The sequence below is a fragment of the Chenopodium quinoa genome, unplaced genomic scaffold (assembly GCF_001683475.1).
Source record: "Chenopodium quinoa cultivar QQ74 unplaced genomic scaffold, ASM168347v1, whole genome shotgun sequence".
Classification (NCBI taxonomy): domain Eukaryota; kingdom Viridiplantae; phylum Streptophyta; class Magnoliopsida; order Caryophyllales; family Amaranthaceae; genus Chenopodium; species Chenopodium quinoa.
The window spans coordinates 527,965-536,398 of record NW_018742359.1 but is presented as its reverse complement, the minus strand read 5'-3'; positions in this window follow the sequence as shown (position 1 = coordinate 536,398).

Here is an 8,434-nt window from a genome sequence, read left to right as displayed (position 1 = left end):
TGATTTCAAAGCTTGTACACCTAAAATAACCTATAATAGCCATTATATGAGAAAGAAATAGTTCATTTAGTTAGAAATGTAGAAAATAGGCAAAGAATAGGTCATATAGGCCTCAATTGGTTCCATTTGGGTCCAATTCGTTCCAAAAACTTAGGGAGTTGGCTTTTTTTTTTTGTGATTTCAAGGCATTTACGTATAAAAATACCTGTAATAGACATGTTATGGCATAGAAATGGTTCATTCGGTAAGAAATGCAGAAAATAGGCAAAGAATAGGTCGTATAGGCCTCAGTTGGTTCTATTTGGGTCCAATTCGTTCCCAAAACTTAGGGAGTTTGTTTTTTTGTGATTTAAAGGCTTTTGAACCTAAAGTTATATATAGTAGCCATGTTATTAGAAAGAAATGGTTCATTTGGTAAGAAATGTAGATAATGGGCAAAGAATAGGTCGTATAGGCCTCAAATGGTTGAATTTGGGACCAGTTCGTTCGAAAAACTAAGGGAGTTGGATTTTTTTGTGATTTCAAGGCATTTACATCTAAAACTACCTTTAATAGATATATTATGACAAATAAATGGTTCATTTGGTAAGAAATATAGGAAATAGGCAAAGAATAGGTCGTATAATCATTTGGTTGAATTTGGGTCTAATTCGTTCCCAAAACTTAGGGAGTTGGTTTTTTTGTGATTTCAAGGCATGTACATCTAAAAATACCTATAATAGAAATTTTATGACAAAGAAATGGTTCATTTGGTAAGAAATATAGAAAATAGGCAAAGAATAGGTCATATAGGCCTTAGTTGGTTCTATTTGGGTCTAATTCGTTCCCAAAACTTAGGGAGTTATTTTTTTTTTGTGATTTTAAGGCTTGTAAACCTAAAATTACCTATAATAGCCATGATATGAGAAAGAAATGGTTCATTTGGTAAGAAATGTAGATAATGGGCAAAGAATAGGTAGTATAGGCCTGAATTGGTTGTATTTTGTTCAGAAAGCTGATTTTAACTTACATCTGTGTGCACCTTTTCATATGTGTATATTGTAGGAGGCCTACCAGAAGAAAGTTGAAGAAGCAAGCACCTAAGGGATTTGGATGAGTCCAAATGAGCTGTACTGGGAAACTGTAGGTGGTCGCAACAAGAAGGGTCGTGTGAAGGGACTTGGCCAAGGTGCAGAGCTGTATTATGGCAATAGGAAGGGTTCCAAGTCTTCCCAGCAGTACACTCCTTCCTTTCTTTTCTAGATGCAGGATCAGATGGACCAGAGGGTGGAGCAGAGGTTGGAGGAGAAGGTGCAAGCTATGCGGAGTGAAATGGAAGTCGAGATAAAGACTCGATTGGTCGAAACAGAAAGGAGAAACCAAGAGAGGTATGAAGAGATGATGCGTTGATTCTCCAGCAATGACCCATGTTCCAACATTCCACATCAGCGTCTAGACCCCACGAACAACCCGGGTAGCGGCGGTGCAGGGCAAGGTACTCTGGCTGTAGCTTAGAATTTGTGTATATAGTATGTACATGTATTTAGATTTAGATTATGTTGTATAGTTTCACACAATGTATTTATTATTATAAATGAATATATAAAAATATTTTCGTAATTAAATTGTAAATTCAAATTTATCTTAAATTAGGTGCAGGATATATAGGTGACGAAATCCAAATTAAATCGTTTAATTTGTTAAATGAACAGGGCTAATTCCGACGGAAAAATCCGTCGTAAACACTTATTTTCTGACGGAATTTTTCCTTGAAACCTTCACTTATTCTGACGGAATTGTTCGTCGTAATGCCCCCACTTCCGACGGAAATATTTGTTGGAAAATTCCGTCGGAAGTGAGGCATTTTCAACGGAAAATATTTCGTCGGAAAATTGCGACGGACATCCGTTTAAATTCAAATCCATCTCCGACTGAACCCATTACGTTGGAAGTTCTGTCGGAATTTAGCTGTTTTCTTGTTGTGATTTGGGGTTGCAAAGCATATGTCAAGAGATTAATTTATGAAAAACTTTACCCAAAATCAGATAAGGGTTTCTTTGTGGGCTACCCATAAGAAACCAAGGGGTATTACTTCTACAAACAAATCCGAGAACAAAGTGTTTGTTGCTCGTGATGGTGTCTTTTTTGAGAAGGAACACCTTTCCAAAATGACAAGGGGGAAGAAAATCGAACTCGACGAAGTTCGAGAGGAAGAGCAACAAAGTCAACATGACAAAACTGACAATCAAAGTGCTTTAGAAGCAGATGTTGACATTGGTCAGAATCAAACCGACAATGTGCAAATTCGAACCGTCAATGAAAATGCTCAACTTATTACCCTGCGTAGATCGCAACGTCTAAGATCTCAATCAGACAGATACCTTGGTATTGTCTAAACCAAAGATCAAGACATCCTAGTTATGGATGGAGATGAGCTAGCGATATACAAACAAGCTATGACGAGCCCTGACTCTACAAAATGGCAAGAGGCCATGAAATCCGAGACGGACTCCATGTTTGAAAATCAATTCTGGGACTTGGTTAATTTTCCCGAAGGTTACACACCTATCGGTTGCAAATGGATTTTCAAATTGAAAACAGACAAAGATGGAAATGTATTTATATATAAAGCTAGACTGGGGGCAAAAGTTTACAGGCAAGTTTATAAACAGCTCCTTGGCTCCAAAGCTGTTTCCCTCCCTTGTATTGATCTCGGTATAATGAGGAAAGGGAAGCAGTTATCTAGGGAAGCTCAAAGTGCCCTTATTGCCCCTATTACTATTGATGAAATTGATATGGCCCTTAAGGGGATTGAAGACTCAAAGGCTCCAAGTATTGATGGTTTTAACTCTTGTTTCTTTAAGAAAGCTTGGAGTGTTGTGAAAATGATGTTTATGAAGGTGTATTGTATTTGAATTTTTCAGCACTGGTGTTCTTTTGAAGCAGTGGAACTGTACTATAGTTACTCTTGTTCCTAAAGTTTAGAATCCTTCATATGCCAAGGAGTTCAGACCTATTGCCTTCTGTACTGTTTTTTACAAGTTGATTTCTAAAATTCTTACAGCAAGGCTTGCTTTAGTTCTCCATGAGATCATTGATCCTTCTCAAGCTGGGTTTATCCTTGGTAAGCATATAGGAGACAAAATTCTGCTTGCCACTGAATTGATTAAAGGGTATAGTCATAAGCATATCACCCCTAGATGTATGATGAAGATTGATCTAAAAAAGGCTTATGATTCGATTGAATGGGGTTTTATGGAGTATGTGATGGTTGAGCTCAGCTTCTCTGGTCAATTTATTGCTTGTATCTTGGGCTGTGTTTCTTCAGTTTCCTATTCCATATTGGTTAATGGTGTTCCTAATGTGCCTTTCTCTGCTAAAAAGGGGCTTAGACAGGGAGACCCTATGTCTCCCTTTTTGTTTGCAATTGGAATGGAATACCTATCTATGTGTTTTTCTGAGTTGCATACCAATCCTAATTTTAACTATCATCCTAGATGTGAAAAGTTGGGTCTAACCCACCTCATGTTTGTTGATGATATGTTAATGTTTTCTAGGGCAGATGCTGTTTCTGTTTCCCTCCTTTTTCAAGCTTTCACTAAATTTTCTGAGGCTTCAGGGCTTTTAGCCAATTTGGATAAGAGTGAAGTTTTCTTTGGAGGTCTCACTATTGATGATCAAGCCAATCTCAGATCCTTAATTGGGGTGGCTCCTGGTTCAATTTCCTTTAGATATTTAGGAGTCCCTCTCTCATCAAAGAAGCTAACTATTGCTCAATGTAAACCTTTGATTGATAAGGTGACTAATAGGATCAATGGTTTGACTGCTAGACTCCTGACTTATGCTGGTAGGCTTCAGCTTATCAGAAGTAATCTATTTGGTTTGCAAACTTACTAGGCATAGATATTTGTACTTCCTAAGAAGGTGTTTAAAGAAATTGAGTCTAGATTTAGGGTTTTTCTTTGGACTGGGAAAGCAAACCCCTCCAAGAAAGCCCTGGTTTCATGGTCTCAAGTTTACCTTCCTGAAGTTAGTGGAGGTTGGAGCTTGATTTCTCTTCTTGAGTGGAACCTTGCAGCCATCACTAAGCTTCTCTAGGATTTGTCTCACAAAGCTGACAGCCTATGGGTTAAATGGGTGCACATATACTATTTTAAACACAAACCTTGGTGGAGTATGCCTGCTCCAAAAAATGCTCCTGGGTTCTTAATTTTTTTTTGAAATGCAGGGCTATAATTGATTCTATTGGTAGTTGGAACACTGTGGTACAGGGTAGTAAGTTCAAGATTAAACAGCTCTATCAGGCCATCACTATTCAGGTTCCTAAGGTGTCATGGAGAAGGATTATTTGTAACAATTTGGATTCCCCTAAAAGTCTGTTTATTATATGGCTAGTTGTCAGGAACAGACTTGTTACTAAGGACAGGCTTCAAAAATGGAATATTCCCTGTGACCCTGTCTGTTTCTTGTGTAATCAGAGTCCAGAAAATGTACAACATCTGTTTTTTGAATGCGATTATAGCAAGAATGTTTGGCATCAAGTCTTAAGGTTGTTTGGGGTTCAAAGAAATATAAGTAGCTTTGAAACTGAGGTAGCATGGATCTCCAAGATTTGTAGGAAGACTAGAGCTAAAAATAGATTGTTGGGAATGTGCTATGCTAAAGCTGTCTATCAAATCTGGCTTCAGAGAAATGCTATGATATTCACAGGATCCTTAAAGCATGTTGAAGTGGTTTTTAGAGATATTTTGTTTTCTGTAGCTTGTAGATGTCCTATCAGTGACGGGCAATTACTCTTGCTGTAATTTTGGTGTTGTTGTAGGCTGTATGTTTGCCTGTTCCTTTTGGTTTCTTTTGTAAGCCTGCCTGGTCTGTCCTTCTCTTGGGGAACCCTTCATAGAAGGTGGCTCCAGGTGGCTGATAGGCTAGGTTTGGTTGGGGGTAGGGTGAGTAGGGAACCCTTCCTAGAAGGTGGCTCTGGTCTCCCACTCCTTTTGGTTGGTGTATGACTCTTCGAGTCTTGTGGGTTTTTGTAGTTTCTCTGTTTGATTTTAGCTTAGATTTTGTAAGTTGTAATCTTCTTTTTGGCAATAAAATTTCTTATTTTCCAAAAAAAAACAAATAAAATAAAATAAAACGGTTCACGGAGTTGATTATGATGAAACCTTTTTGCCAGTTGCAATGCTTAAGTTCGTCCGGATCATCCTAGCGATTGCTACATATTTTACGATTATGAAATATGTCAAATGGATGTCAAAACCGCCTTCCTTAATGGGATTTTAGAATAAACTGTGTATATGATACAGCCGGGAGGTTTTGTTGATCCAAGCAATGCCGGGAAGGTATGCAAGCTTAAGAAGTCCATTTATGGACTAAAGCAGGCAAGCAGAAGTTGGAATCTGCGATTCGATGAAGCTATTAGTAAGTTTGGTTTTATCAAGAGTCTAGATGAGTCTTGTGTTTACAAGAAGGTCAGTGGGAGTGACATTGCATTCCTAGTCTTATGTGTCGATGACATATTACTCATTTCAAACAGCACTAAACTGTTATAGTCCGTAAAGGGCTGGCTTGGAAAGTGCTTTTCAATGAAGGACTTGGGAGAGGCACAGTACATTTTAGGCATCAAGATATATAGGGATATATCTAAGAGGATGATTCGATTGAGCCATAGTACATATATAGATAAGGTACTGGAACGATTAAACATGCAAGGGGCCAAGAGAGCACACCTACCCATGTCCCATGGCATAACTCTCAGCAAGAAACAGTGTCCACAGACACCTGATGAGCGAGAGAGGATGAGTCAGATTCCATATGCTTCGCTTATTGGATTGATCATGTATGCCATGATATGTATTAGGCCGGATGTATCGTATATCTGGAGTGCTATGAGCCGATACCAATCAGACCCAGGAGAGGCGCATTGGACTACGCCCAAGAATATTCGAAAGTACCTGAAAAGGAACAAGGATAAATTTCTGGTCTGTGGTGGCTGTAATGATTTAGTTGTTGATGGTTATACTGTCGCGAGCTTCCAGACTGACAGAGACGACTCCAAGTCGCAGTCAGGGTAAATATTCTACCTAATTGGAGGAGCGTTAAGTTGGAAGAGTGCTAAGCAAAGCACCACTGCAGATTCTACAACTGAAGCCGAATACTTGGCAGCTTCGGAAGCAGCTAAGGAGGCAGTTTGGATTCGTAAGTTCATTGGTGAACTTGGTGTTGTACCCTTGATTAATTATCCAGTAGACCTCTATTGTGATAACAATGGAGCTATTGCTAAGGCCAAGGGAACATCATAAGGTCAAACATGTCAAGCGGCGATTTCACATGATAAGGGAATGGAAATCCAAGGGTGAAATAAGAATTTGTAAGATTGGAACGGACGACAATGTAGCCGATCCTCTTACTAAACCTTTGTCTCCAGTGAAGCACAACAAGCACGTTGAGGCAATGGGAATCAAGCATATTTGAGATTGGCTTTGATTTCCTTGTATAGGTGTTTTAATTAAACTCGATGTCTAAATGAAAAAAACATTATGTTGAACCCATTCAATTTTGGAGCAATTTAATTTTCTACAAATTTATGATTACTCCATATCGATTTGATTGTGGTTTAGAATTAAATAATGAGTCCAATCGATTTATGAGATTATTTAAAACAGGGTATCAAGACCATTTCTTGGATAAATAAATACTTGTTAAGTGAACATTGAATATTTTAATCGAAAATTATCCCTAATCGAGGTCATTTAAACGATGGACGATTAATGACCACTTGAGATTAGTGTGTAGTATGATATATAGCACCGTTTCCTGTGCTACAAGGACATGATAGTCATAAATCATTTACACAGGTACTAGTTTGGAACTATACCGTATAGACCTATGAGAATGCTTTAAGAGATATCAAATCGTCATAAGTATATTTCTCATTATAGCTATCGGAACCTTTTTTCTCGTCCGTGAGTGTTGCAAGTTCTCTTGTTTGATGTTGTCAAACGTCTGCTGTAAATGGGGATTATAATGGCAAAACTCAAGCGACTAGGTCCTCTTAGTAAGGGAAGCTTACAGTACAAGACTGGGAATGTCCCCCTATTAACAATAGGGAATATGTCTTTGTTGTTTACAAGGCCTCTCGAAGAGCGAGACTGTGAAAATGCACGGTCGTGCTCAGATGGATTTTAGAAATCATCTGTTTATTGACAATCAAACTCGGGAATCGAGGAACACTTCTGGACGTAATAAGGATGACAAAGAATCTTACCTTATAGTTCATGAAGAGACATTAATTGACATAGGAAACTGGTTATACAATAATTACACACTTGTTCGGAAGGACAAGTGGGAAATTCAAAGGAGTGGTGTCCTCCCAACAAGTGTATTATTCTGATAGAGGGTTCAGAATTATTTGAAAGCTAATTCTTCAGTGAGGTTAAGTGATCGAAATGCCTAGGTGGAGGCCGCTTCCGATCAGTAATATTAATGTACAATTAATATTACAGCTTAATCTTGACTGAACCTTTTGGGTCGAACTTAATTGAACAACTGATGCGAGACGACGAATCAATCCGAAGGATTAGATGACTCATCAGAGTATTACGAACAAAGACGTCGGATATCGAGCTTAGAGCGTCGAGACTTAGCGTCACAAGTCGAGTCGAATTTAGAATTCTACGAGACGTGAAATCAAACAAGCAACAAGTTCGAGCCTAGCCGTAGCCTCGCATTGGCCTAGCCATGTGAGTGCTAGGCTAGGCAAGGTCCCAAGCAGTGCGTGCCTAACATACCTTAGCACACGCACATCGCATGGCATAAGCATCGCAAGATGCGTGCATGTGTACCGGTTTTTGTGTGGGGACCAATGGTTGTTGTTTTCCTTGGGGAGAAAGGTGGGTTGGTCTCCTCCCTTGGTGGTTATCACCTTCTCCCTCTCCTCCCATTGCCACTTGTAACTTGTTGATTGATTTTGCATTTCTATTTTGTTTTTGATTAAAATAAAATAGGGAAAATGCAAATCTCCCACATTGATTGAGAATGGGAAATCAAGGTTCATTTCCCTATAAATTCCCAAGTTTTGGGATTTGGGAAGAACACTTGAGTGAAACTAAAAAGGCATCTCCTTAGAAAAGTGAGAAAACCTTAAGTTCGTAATACTCTAGTTTTCATTGGTCAAGTCCCGACTAACCTTCGGAACTAAGACTATTCGGGTTGTTTTCGTGGGTACGAGCCGTTGGAGACCGTCGCGCTTGCGAGGTTTAGCTTCTCAAGTAAGAGCTCAAGTTCGAGTGAAGCACGCGTCAAGGGTAAGAACATCTTTTCTCTTTCTCTTGTTTATTGTTTAATTATGTGATTACATGCTTATTTGCCTTAATTAGTAGGCGGGTCTTGGGCGGGTTTCTCTTCCGCGTAGTGTTGGACTCTACGAAATGCAACAGAGCACTCAGACGGTAGC